The sequence below is a fragment of the Panthera leo genome, chromosome F3 (genome assembly GCF_018350215.1).
Source record: "Panthera leo isolate Ple1 chromosome F3, P.leo_Ple1_pat1.1, whole genome shotgun sequence".
In the NCBI taxonomy this organism is placed as follows: Eukaryota; Metazoa; Chordata; class Mammalia; order Carnivora; family Felidae; genus Panthera; species Panthera leo.
The window spans coordinates 33027567-33040983 of record NC_056696.1 but is presented as its reverse complement, the minus strand read 5'-3'; the positions used below and the strand labels follow the sequence as shown (position 1 = coordinate 33040983).

Below are 13417 nucleotides of genomic sequence, written 5' to 3'. Positions count from 1 at the left end.
CAAAGATATCTCTGGTTTCCTGAAGGTAACGATGTCTGCCACAGAACGCCACCCTGGGCATTCCATCTTCTGTGTACCATGACCTGTTGTCAGGGTGCATGTCTGCATTGGTTCTTCATGCCCAGGGGCTCAGAAGTTGGAAGAGGCTGAAGCCCCATTGTAATTGGTAAGGAACCTGGATGAATTTTCCCTTGGCTCCATTCAGTGTTATTTGAGAGCGAACTAAGAGAATGTGCTGCCTTGTATAGACCCAGCCTCCAAACCCAGCCATACTGGCCTATCACAGGCTATGCCTGTTCCTACCTTCCTGATGACTTCCATCCTTCCTTCCCTCCTTCTTTCTACTCCCTTCACCTCTTGAAGCCCACTTCAAGACTCCTTCTCCATGAAGAAGTACACGCTCCAGTCCTCATGGATCCCCTCCCCCACCGAAATCCTGCCCCAAGCTTGGCCCTGCACCTGGCATGGATCTGACCCATTATGGGCCCATAATCTATGTGTCCTATTTAGTCTCTTCATATCACACGTAACCTTCCTAAAGAGGACCAGGATTGAGATGTTTCCTATGTCTTCACAGTGACTGAGCAGAGCTCAGCATTGGGCTAAACTAATAGCAAGGGGCTGATATTTGTCGCATCTACCAAACGAATCAATGCAAAGCCTGTCCGTGGCCTCCCACACTTGCCCCAGACTACATGCCCCTCATGTCCAGTAGCTGGATCCGGGAAAGGAATGGGTCTGACTTTTCAAGAGTCTGCTTGTGAATCTCTTGGGAAATAAACAGCAGGAGAGAACCTCTCTATACTCAGGAAGCTTCAATATGGGGAAGGAGGAAAAGGGACCCGGTCCCTCATTCCCAGAAGAGTGCCCAAACCAGGTAGCAGAACACATCAATTCACAGCAACAGCTGAACAAGTCCATTTAGTTACAGTACATAGATACAGAATAAAGGACTGACTAAGGCAGGATGGTCCTCTCTTCTCTGGCAATATTTTTTCTAAGTGAAATGCCTTAAATTTGCTGTGGGAGAAATACAAACACCACTGGTTAGCTGTATCACCTTGTGCAAACTGCATAACCCATCTGATGCTCAGTTTTCCCATTTTTACCAGGGCAATAATAATCCCACTACATGGGATCATTAGAAGAAGTGAATGAGACAATGTACTGTTGGTTTGTATTATTTGCAGACTCCATAAGTTGCAAATTCACCAACTCACTAAAATTTATTTGTAACCCCCAAATCAATCTTTGCAGGACTCTCAGGATCATTCTGGAACACATACAAAGAGGTGGAAAATTTGAGTCATCTGACACACGTTTCCAGCTGAAGTCGAACAAGGCACAACACCTTCTCGTTTCAGCTCTCATACTGTAAACCAGTGTCCTTCTTGTGACCAATTTATTGCCATATTTTTGGCATCTTTTTCTTTCACTGATGATTTTGCTGTTTAAATTTTTTTTTTAACGTTTATTTATTTTTTGAGACAGAGAGAGACAGAGTATGAACGGGGGAGGGTCAGAGAGAGGGAGACACAGAATCCGAAACAGGCTCCAGGCTCCAAGCTGTCAGCGCAGAGCCTGACGCGGGGCTCGAACTCACGGACCGCGAGATCGTGACCTGAGCCGAAGTTTGGCCGCTCAACCGACTGAGCCACCCAGGCGCCCCTGATTTTGCTGTTTAAAATGGGCCTAAGCAGAGTGCTGAAGTGCCGTCTACTGTTCTAAGCACAAGAGTGCTGTGATGTGCCTTGAGAGAAAATACAGGTGTAAGGTAGGTTTGGTTCAGGTGTGAGTTATAGTGCCCCTCAGCCGTGAATTTGATGTTAATGGATCAGCAGTATGTATTAAGTAAACACAAGCACGCATACATAAAAGGAGGTTGTGTATTGATGGGTTGATGAAAATGTAAGCAGGGGCTCCCAGGAACTTAACCGTGCAATTCCCCCAGAAACAATGGTTCGGTATTTGCTAGCTCAGTGAGTGTTTGCAGTGACTGTATAGAACATAACTACTGGGACTAATGAGAATCCACTGTATATAGAAGCTCCTACACATTGTGTGGTGACGACAAGGCTTCAGGAAGTGTTTATTCTGAATCTCAGTGAGAAGGCAGGAAGCACTCCGGGCAGGTTTTTGCCACAGTTGTTCAAGCTTTGCCAGGAATTTGGTTCTGAAAAGAGTCAAAAAGGAATTTTCACATATCCCCACACCATGCTCTCCTGTCAAATACAGTATAACAACAATGGGTTGTAACCACCCCTTATACCTCAGTCACTGCCACGAATAATGTGCTCTTGTTAATAAGTTTCTTACTCCTCTTCTGCCCTGTGGGTGCCTCACGTTTCTGCCCCCAGAGAGGGAGCTCTAGGCTGAGCCGGTGTCTCCTCGCAGCCTGAGGGGTCTGAAGGGGGTCTCGTCTCCTCCTCTCTGGGTGTTTTCTGCCCTCCTTTTCTCTCTGTCCCGACTAGCTTGTATTTGCTGCTTCTGCTTTCATTGACCCTGGGGGAAGCAAAAAGCAATCAAAGCCTTGTCTGGATCCTGGCTCCCTGGCAGGGTGACAGGGCGTCTCTAAGCATAGGTGGTGGAGCAGGACGTGTGGAGAGGGTGAAGGGACTCTGGCCACCAGGTTTCTCCCCATAGGAAAGGCCCTCCCCGATCAGGCCACTGCTGGCCCCCACCAAGGTGGGGGTGGAAGCAGCAAGAACAATGGGAAGCTGCAAGATTTACTCTACACCTGGGTCTGATTAGAGTCCCATTCCTGAGGCTCTCCGGGCTGAACGCTTTCTCCCCAGGCAGCCAATTGGAGAAAATCTGCAAACCTGTGCTGAGGCCAGGCTTAGGGAGGCAGCCCTCCCCCTCCCACCCCGGGTGAAATGGAAGGGCTGTGGGTACTTGATCTTTATCTGAGCCCTCTCCGCCTCCCGGCCTCCTGCCAGCAACTAGTAGCCCCCAGCCAGGATCCTCTAGGAATTCAGAGCCTGGTGATTGTATTACCTTCTGAATTCCGTTAGCACACGCTGGCTGGGGAAGGGATGGGGGGGGGGGGGGTAGGTGGGGGGACAGGAAAGTAAGGGGAGCCATCCAGCAGTGCTTGGTGCCAAGCAGACACCTTCCTTTGCTTGTCTCTGCCTTTCCAGCTTCAAATCCGTCTTTGCCCCCATCTCTCATGCTCTCTGCAGGGAAGGACATGGATTATGTATATGTAAACTAAAAAAAATAAGCATTTTACAGGTTGTTCATAGGAAAACAGGAGTTAACAGTAATAGTAATCATAGGAAAACTATGTGCCAGGAACTGATTGAATTGCTTTACACATATTAGCACCTTTAATTTTCATATCTCTATTTTACAGATGAGGAAACTGAGGCAGAACTGTATGACCTTCAGGATGTCAACACTTCCCCATTTTGAACTGCTGTTTCCTCATAACTATAAAGAGGCATTAGACAAGATGAATATACAGTACCTCCCATCTCCGTTTTTTTCTTTTCTTCCTTTTTTTTCTTTTCTTTTCTTTTCTTTTCTTTTCTTTTCTTTTCTTTCTTTCTTTCTTTCTTTCTTTCTTTCTTTCTTTCTTTCTTTCTTTCTTTTTTTTTTTTGTCTCTTTTTATACCAGGAAGGAGGAAAAGGAAGGAGAAAAGAATTTATTGAGTCCATACTACCTTGGGTTCTATAGCAGAGTTGGTAAAGTTTCTCATAGAGGGCCAGAGACTAAGTTTGTTAGACTTTGAGGTCCATCTAGTCTCTGTCACAACCACTCACCTATACTTTTATAGCATAGAAGCAGCCATTGACAACATATGAATAGATAAGCATAGTTGTGCTTCAATAAAACTTTATTTAGCCAAAAAGGCAGAGGGCTGCATTGGCCCTCTGGCCTATTTAGCTCTATAAGAATCTGATTATCCAGTCTGGGGTCCTACCTTCAGAGAGCTTACACTTTGCTCCAGGCTTCGTCATGAGCTCCATGGCTGTGACTGATCTATTCCATCTGTGAACATGCAAAATATACAAAACATGTATACACACACACACACACACACACACACACACACACACAGTGCTCCCCACCCTTAGTCCATTGCACAAGCCAAAGGTCTCTTTTACACATTGTTTGGCAGTTCGTACGTCCAGAAGGACATTTACTGGGCATCCACTGAGTCCCAGGCACTGTACTTAATGCTTTCTTATACATTATCTCAATTCAGTAGGAATTATGATCCCTGTATTAATGTTTTAGGTCTACCATAACAGAGTACCACAGATGGGATGGCTTAAACAATGGAAATTTATTTTCTTACAGGTCTACAGGCTAGAAGTCCAAGATCACAGTGTTAGCAGGGTGGGTTTCTTCTGGGACCTCTTTCCTGGTCTTGTAGATGGCCACCTTCTCCTTCTCATGGTCTTCACTTTCTGCTTGTCTTTGCCCTAGTCTCCTTTTCTTTAAGGACACCGATCGTATTGGATCAGGGCCCACCCATATGACCTCATTGTACCTTCATTACCCCCTAAAAGACCCTATCACATTCTGACCCAGTCACATTCTGAGGTGCTAGGGGTCAGGACTCCAACACAGGAATTTCTGGGGAGGACAGCTCAGCCACACATTTCCACCTACAGAAAACATAACAGAGACTCTGAGGGGCCAGGTTATCTACCCAAGTTCACACAGTAATTTGAATGCCTAACTCCAAAGCCCCTGCTCTTAATCTCTTGGAGGTAGTTTGTTCATCGCGGGAAAATCACAGCCTTTTTTGAAAATCAAAGATAATAGGGGCGCCTGGGTGGCTCAGTCGGTTGGGCGGCCGACTTCGGCTCAGGTCATGATCTCGCGGTCCGTGAGTTCGAGCCCCGCGTCGGGCTCTGTGCTGACAGCTCAGAGCGTGGAGCCTGTTTCAGATTCTGTGTCTCCCTCTCTCTGACCCTCCCCCGTTCATGCTTTGTCTCTCTCTGTCTCAAAAATAAATAAACGTTAAAAAAAAAAAAAAAGAAAAAAGAAAATCAAAGATAATAGTTTCAGGGAGCTTTATAATTAAAGGCTTCTCTATGGACAATCTTTAAAGTAATAACTAAACACCAGCTTGGCCATTTCTTTGGCCACTAGAAATGTGATAACTTTCAAAAGAAGGATGCTGTCTCCTCCACTGACTGCCCTACCCATTAGGAATTGTCTTGTAGCCCACTGCACACTACCTCTTTCAGTCCTTCTCACCCCCAGCTTCTCCCTCCTCTCCCTTACTTAAGTGTCCTCTCAGAAGAACAGGTTTCATCCTAAGTGCCCGAAAAAAGTCACCAGGTCCCGAGAGAACAACTGCTGAGACAGAGGAGGGCTTTCCCAGGACCGCTTTAGCCACAGCCCCACAGGGACAGGCCCTGCCCCATGAGACTGAGTTTCAACAACTGACCACCAAGCTGTAGGTCTGCAGTGGCCACAGGGCAGACCCAGGACAACCGTAGTCACTGAAGTAAGTAGGCAAGGGGTTGTTTGGCTAAACATATTTCTCAGATGAGGAAGAATCACCCACATTGACTTTCATTAAGTTTTGCAGAGTATTCTTTTATGTTCTCTATATCCTATCCAATCTTCAGACATCTGATTAGATTCTTGACACTCCTCCACAAATAAGACATTTCTTCTTATCTTGGTCCTTTTTTTCCCCTTCTAAGTCCATGTCTTTCTCTACTTATGCTGTTTGTATATATTTATCCCACTGACACGGTTGGTTGTCTCCCCTGGTCTCTTCCTTTAAGAGGATCCAGGCTGTCTTCTGTCCTTGCATTATGCACTTTGTCTGGTTTTTCCTTCATTTTCTAATATTGGCTTGACTCACATTTAGTGAAATACACAGATTTTAAGGGTAAAAGCTCTATGAATTTTGACACACACTGGTATAAGTCATACTTTGGTCAAGACACAGGCCACTTCCATCACTCTAAAAAGTTTTCCCATGCTCCTTCCTTGCCAATCCTATTTCCATCCCTACCCTGACCCCCAGGCAACTGTTGTCCCAATTTTTTCCACCAATTTTCATCAATTTTTTTTGACTTTTCTAGAATTTCATATAAAAGGAATATACATTTCTGTCTGCCTGGTTTCTTTGGCTCAGCCTGATGTTTTCGAGATTCAGCCACATTGCTGCTTGTGTCCATAGTTTATTCCCTTCTATTCTTTTTTTTTTTAAATCTTTATTTATTTTTGAGAGAGAGACAGCATGTGAGCAGGGGAAGAGCAGAGAGAGAGGGAGACACAGAATCCGAAGCAGGCTCCAGGCTCCGAGCTGTCAGCACAGAGCCTGACGCGGGGCTCGAACTCACGAACTGTGAGCTCATGACCTGAGCCAAAGTCAGACGCTCAACCGGCTGAGCCGCCCAGGTGCCCCATTCCCTTCTATTCTTGAGCAGTATTTCATTGAATGCATATATCAGTGTTTTTTTATCCATTTTCTCATTGATGGACATCTGTGTTGTCTCCAGGTTATTATGAATAAAGCCACCATGAGCATTCTCATGCAAGTCTTTGTGTGGACATAAGCTCCAAATTCTCTTTGCTAAATATCTAGGAGCAGAACTGATGAGTAATAGGGTATGTGGAATGCTGAGTTTTATAAGAAAGTGCCAAACTATTTTCCAGTAGTTTTTGTACTATTTTATACCCCACCAGCGATGAATGAGACTTTTGATTGTATGATATCTGCATCCACATGGGGTTGTCTCTTTGATATTGAGTTGTTGGGGTTTTTAATATAAATCTTATGTTTGAGAGGTTGGTTTCTGGCATGATGGTGTGAGGAGCTCTGCAGAACCACCCCCCAGTGAAATTGGTGAAAAGCATTTTTTAAAAAACACGATACTTAAAGGCTCTGGAAATGGGAGTAAGGACATATACATTTTTAAATGTTTTATTTATTTTTGAGAGAGAAAGTGAGACAGACAGACAGAGCATGAGCAGGGGAGGGGAGAGAGAGAGGGAGACACAGGATCCAAAGCAGGCTCCAGGCTCTGAGCTGTCAGCACAGAGCCTGATATAAGGCTCGAACTCATAAACCACGAGATAATGATCTGAGCCAAAGTCGGACGCTGGGAATAAGGACATATAACAAACAAAGAAATATTTATTGAAGGGGTGCCTGGGTTGCCCAATAAGTTAAGCTTCTGATTTCAGCTGTGATCAGGATCTCACAGTTTGTGGGTCTGAGCCCTGTGTTGGGCTCTGTGCTGACAGCTCAGAGCCTGGAGCCTGTTTTGGATTGTATGTCTCCCTCTGTCTCTGCCCCTCTCCTGCTCTTGCACCGCTTCTCTCTCTCAAAATAAATAAGAGTTAAAAAAAATTAAGAGAATTAAAAAAAGAGAAATATTTATTGAAGAAAATCTACAAATATCTAGTAAAAATGAAAGTGACAGTCTGTGGTATTTGAACCACTAGTTTTTCATAGAAATTGATAAGCTGATTCAAAAATTCATATGAATTTTCAGTGGACCTAGAATAGTCAAAACAATATAAAAAAAAAATTCAAACTAGTACTCAGATTTTCAATTTAAAAACTTACCAAAAAGCAACAGTAAACATTGTTGTACTGGCACAGGAAAGACATAATCAACAGAATACAATTGAGAGTCCGGAAACAAAAACCATCTGTCTATGGTCAACTAATTTTTGACAAAGGTGCCAACACCATTTAATAAGGACATAATAGTCTTTTCAACAAAGAGTTGAAATGTGAATAGGTACGTGCAAAAGAAGGAAGTTGGATCCTTACTTCACAACATATACAAAAATTCACTCAAAATGGATCAGTGATCCATAGGTAAGACCTAAGAGTATAAAACTTTTGGAAAAAAAAATAGAATAGCATTCATAACCTTGGACTTGGCAAAGGAGTCTTATGTATGATACCAAAACCATCCGTAACAAAACAAAAATTAGATAATTTGGACTCCATCAAAATGAAAAACTTCCTAATTCAAATGACACCATTGAGAAAGTAAAGAGACAACCCATAGAACAGGAAAAAATACTTGCAAATCATAGATCTGAAAGGGAATTGTATCTAGAACATAAGAATTCTTACAACTCAGGTTACAACAAATGATTCAATTTAAAAATGGGCAAAGGATCTGAATGAACATTTCTCCGAGGAAAATAAACTAATGGCCCATAAGTACATGAAAAGTTGCTGGACATCATTTGTCATCAAGGAAATATAAATCAAAACCACAATGAGATACTAGTTTATACCCTCTGGGATGGCATGAATCAACCAGAAAGTTATGTAATAACAAGGGTTGTTGAAGATGTAGATAAATTGGAACCCTCCTATACTGCTGGTGGGAAAGTCAAATGGTGCAACACTTTGGAAAGTAGTCTGGCAGTAACATAAGAATCCTATCCAAGAGCAATGATGACATATGCTAACATAAAAACTTGTACACAAATGTTTATACCTTTACTCATAATAGCTAAAAGATTGAAACAACCCAAATGTTCATTGACTGACAAATAGATAAACAGAAGGTGGTATATCCATACAATGGAACATTATTTAGCCATAAAAGGGAGAGAAGTACAACATAGATGAAATTTGAAAACGCTATACTAAGTGAAAGAAGCTAGGCATATATTATGTATTATATGATCATATGTTGCATGCATATATTTGTATTAAATAATCCAGAATAGTGAAATCTTGTTTGCTTAGGGCTCGGTGGTTTAGAGGACAGGGAGTGATAGCTAAAGAGTACAGGGTTTTGTTTTGTTTTGTTTTGTTTTGTTTTGTTTTGTTTTGTTGAGGTGATAAAAATGTTTTAAAATTGCTTGTGGTGGTAGTTTTACATATCTGCAAATATACTATGTGGTATGTGAATTATATCTCAATCATGCTGTTAAAATAATAATCCTTTGCTGGTATAGGAGTATAAGTTTTTGTGTGGGTGACTTTAGTATTAGTTTCCTACTGCTGCTGTAACAAATTACCAAAAAGCTTAGTGGCTTAAAACAATACAAGTTTATTATATTATAGTTATGGAGGTCAGAAATCCAAATGAGTTTCACGGTGCTGAAATAAAAATGTTGGCAGGGCCATTCGTCCTCCAGAAGCTAGGAGAGAGTCCCTTTCCATTCCTGTTTCAGCTTCTAGAGACTACCTGCAGAGTGACTTCCTCCATGTTGGCAATGCTTCACTCCATCCTCTGCCTCTGTCCTCACATCTCCTCTCTGTGACTCTCACCCTTGTCCCTCCCTCTTATGAGGACCATTGTGACTACATGGAACCCACTTGAATTATCCAAGGTAACCTCCCCATTTCAAGATTCTTTTTTTTAAGTGTATTTATTTGAGTGAGACAGAGACAACGTGAGTTGGGGGGGAGGGCGCAGAAAGAGGGAGAGAGAGAAAATCCCAAGCAGGCTCCACACTGTCAGCGCAGAGCCCAATGTGGGTCTTGAACTCATGAAGCCTCAAGATCATGACCTGAGCCAAAACCAAATCGGACGCTTAACTGACTGAGCCACCCAGGCACTCAAGACTCTTAATTTAGTCGTTTCTGCAAATTCCCTTCTCCCATTTAAAGTAATGAAGTCACAGATACCAGGGGGTAAGATATAGACATCTTTGGGAGACCCACTATATGTCTACCAGAGTATATGTGCATGCGTGCATGCACGTGCATTTATATCAAATATTTCTGCAAATTCATGGCTTGTCTATTCACTTTCTTAACTACATTCTAAGATTAACAAGCTTTTTTTTTCTTTTTTGTAGAGCTAGACAAGGTGATTCAAAACTTTATATGAAAATGCCAAGGACCTAGAATAGCTAGAATAGTCCTGAAAAGGAAGACTATTCCTTTTCTATGCTTTGTGGATTCCGTTTGCCAATATTGTATTAAAAATTTTTGTATCTTTGTTTATGAGAGATATTGGTCTACAGTTTTCTTTTCTTGTAATGTCCTTGTCTTTGTCTAATTTTGGTTTTAGTTATAAAGTAGTTTTATACTATCAGTTGGGCAATATCTGCCCCTCATTTAGTTTTTGAAAGAGCTTTGGTAACGTTGGCATTATTTCTTCCTTAAGTGTTTTACAGAATTTACTAAAGAAGCTATCTGGGCCTAGAGGTTTGTTTTGCTGTTGCTGTTTTTTGAAAGATTTTAAGTTATGAGTTTGAATTCTTCAAAAGAGATAAGACTACTAAGATTTTTCTATTCCTTCTTGTATTTACTTTAAAATGTTTATTTATTTATTTTGAGAGAGAGAGAGAGATCGGGGGAGGGGCAGAAAGAGAGAGAGAGAGAGAAAGGGAGAGAGAGAATCCCAAGCAGGCTCCACACTGTCAGCACAGAGCCCTACACAGGGGCTTGAATCCACTGTGAGTTCATGACCTGAGCCAAAATCAAGAGTTGGATGCTTAACAAACTGAGCCACCCAGGCGCCCCTCTTTTATCTATTTTTATAATTTGTATCTTTCAGTGAATTTCGTCCATGTCACCTCAGTTGTGAAAGACCCCTTGTTTTAACAAACACAAACATCTTTCCCTTTGTCTTTGCCTTGAAGTGGTTAAGATTCAGTAACTGCCTCTGGCTTCAATGCAGTAGTTGCTCACAAGGTATGTTTTCTTTTTTTCTTCTGATTACAACAGCAATACCAGCTTATTGAAGACAATTTTGAAAATATATGCAAGCCTAAAGAAGAAACTAAAATTCACCACCAATCCCACCACCTGGAAACAAATCACTATTAACACTTAGCTCTAATTTTGTCTTATGGTAACTTAGGACAATAGTAAATAATAATAAATATTGTTTAACTGTACATATAGTAAAATTGACTTTTTTAGTAGTGTATAGTTCTAGGAAAGCACGAAATCCACAACATGAGAAATTCCAAAAAACATTGCACTCCTGGGATGAGTTCTCTCTCTTTTGTGGGACAGGGGTTCAAGTGTTCCTAGAGGTAGGGAAATAGCAGATTCTCCCTAAGTGGCCCAAGCACTTTGTGAGCAGTAACCAGACATACGCTAAGTGCAGTCCAATGGTGGGGGTCTCATACGGGGTTTAAATAGATGAAGGATTCTTTTGGTTCATCCACAGTGGAAATAATTAAAATAACCCTATTCTAAGTGGTAATTCAGAGGGGATCTTGTATCTCAGGGTGGAATTTGTAGATGGCTTTTCCCCCACCAGAGTCCCTGATGATGGGTAGAGAAGGGCCTGGGTTCCTAAGATTTTTATCAGCTGAGTCTCCTTTTGAGCCATTAAAATAGCTCCCCTCAGATGTAGGGTCCCAGTGAAGGCAACCTAAGAAAGGATTGTCTCCTGGGGATTCCTGAGGACACATGACAAGGTACCACTGTAGTTATCAATAAGGCTTCTGAGATTCTGGACTGATAGCAGTCTCAGGGCCCTAGCCAGTATCATCTACCCTATTCTAAGTTTGTCTGTGTGAGGAAGCACCCAAAGACCAAAGTTGTATCTGGCCTTTGTAGTTCCCCTAGTCTAGATCCATTGTTGAGGTAGAATTAACCGAGGGGTGAGAGGTTGACCCCCTCCCATCCTTCCCTATCAGTCTATCTCTCCTCTGCCTCTCTTTCCCCAAAGAGTTCTTTCAAAGGCCAGAAGCTTCTGCTATTATGAAAATAGCCCTGCTCACTGAATATGTTATCAAGAGTACAACTCATATATTTATCATGAAGTTTTTACTTTTGGGGAATGGATCCCAATATTGAATCTCTGCTCAGTGCTATAAGACAGGAAGGGGCATCTTGGCAGAGCCCCTAGCGATCTGTTCCTATGGGGCCAAGCTGACCTGTAGTAAAGACACCTGTGCTTTGAGCTTTATGGCAACAGCCTTCAAATGCCAGGTATGTGTCCACAGGACACAAGTGACTATATGTCTGGGAAAGAGTGTGGACCTATTTTGTAGTGACTTCATGTGAAGGGGTGCGTTTAAATGCTCAGCTAAGGCAGCCTGAATAGTTGAGACTTGGGCTTGATTTGAAGAAAGTTGACGATCTAGGCATGGGAGGAAACCAAGAGAGTCCTTCCAATGGGTCCACAGACCTCTAAATTAGACTTCCCTGAGCAGAACTCTATCACAACATAATTGCTTTCCTGGGTAATGCTATGTATTTATTTTATGTATTTGAAAACACTATCATGGAGAAGGGGGTCCACTGGCTTCACTAGTCTGTCAAAATAGTCTATGGTAGGAAAACAAATCAAAAGGTTAAGTGCCTCTCTCTCCTCTCTTGTCTTCTCTTTTATCTCCTTTCTCAGTTTTCATAGCCGGGCAATTGCAAGACAACAAAAAAAGCCCCCTGATGCTAACACTGATCCCTTTTCATAGCATACTTTTGATGTTTGTTTAAAAATGATGCATCCCTATCAGGAGAGTAATGGAGAGAAACAAAGGAGCTGGATCATTCCCACTTTCTAGTTGGGAAGGTATCCATCCTGTGGTTTATTTGTATCCCAGTTCCCTCCAGAAAGGCCTTGGGGCAAATAAAAACATGTGAACGTATGCAAAGCTGTGTCTTAGACATTTAACAGCAGGACAGAGAACATGGGAGTGATCTTGGAGTGCTTGCACAGATCTTGCTCAGCTGTTGAAATCAGCATTAGCATTTGGCTCTATTCCAAAAAGCTCCTTCATCACCTTCCGAGCCTATCTCAAAATCTAATAATAATCTAAGTGAGTATTTTTGTCAAACTTAAAAAGCTTGGCATGTTCTGTCCTTTAATAATCCTTTCCCAGAAAAAGGTAAGCTGCTTAATAAATCTCGGTGGCAATGGATGGAATCACTCAAGAGGAAGAGTTTATTTAATAACTCATTTGACTTCATCTTCTGAACATTTTCTGGGAAAGGAATTGGACAATTCAAGTCTTTTTCCATCGACAGTGGTAAAAGAAGTGGCTTTGGTACTCAGGTGGTAGTGAGGGTCACTGTAGGAAGCTTCCAGTTTTGAACTCCATGTACAGGTTGGCCTTTTGAATATGGCATAAGTTTGCCGGTGTTTTCAGAAATCATTAGGAATAAAAATTCTATCAGAATCCCAAAATATGCACAAGTCCGGTAGCCAACAGTACTGGTCACTCCCCAGTAGCCATTTTCCCTTCCTTTCTTTAAGAAAAAAATCACAAAATTTAGCTGGGCACATGACTACTTGGCAAAAGCCCAGATTTCTAGCCTCTTGCATTTCAGTATGTACACATGACTGAGTCTTGACTAATGTGATGTAAGCAGAAGTGACATGTAGTTCTTCTAGATCACTCTTTTAGGAAATGGACGTGCCCACCATCACCTCTTCTTCCCTTTCCACTGGCTGGAAGGTAGAAGTTGTGGCAGGGACTGAAGCACTCATCCTAGAGGAGGAGGTAGAGTCACGTGTCACAAGATAGAAGAAACCTTCCTCTCCAATAAGA

At 42.2% G+C, this 13417-nt stretch overlaps 1 long non-coding RNA gene across 1 annotated transcript; it reads right to left on the bottom strand.

The window, feature by feature from the left end:
• Nucleotides 1–2062: 2062 nt before the first annotated feature.
• LOC122212439 lies at nt 2063–2956 on the bottom strand. The gene is made up of 3 exons (XR_006199140.1): nt 2896–2956; nt 2270–2502; nt 2063–2173 (listed from the first exon to the last, which is right to left on the bottom strand). It is a non-coding gene; the product is annotated as an uncharacterized LOC122212439 (long non-coding RNA).
• Nucleotides 2957–13417: the final 10461 nt, after the last annotated feature.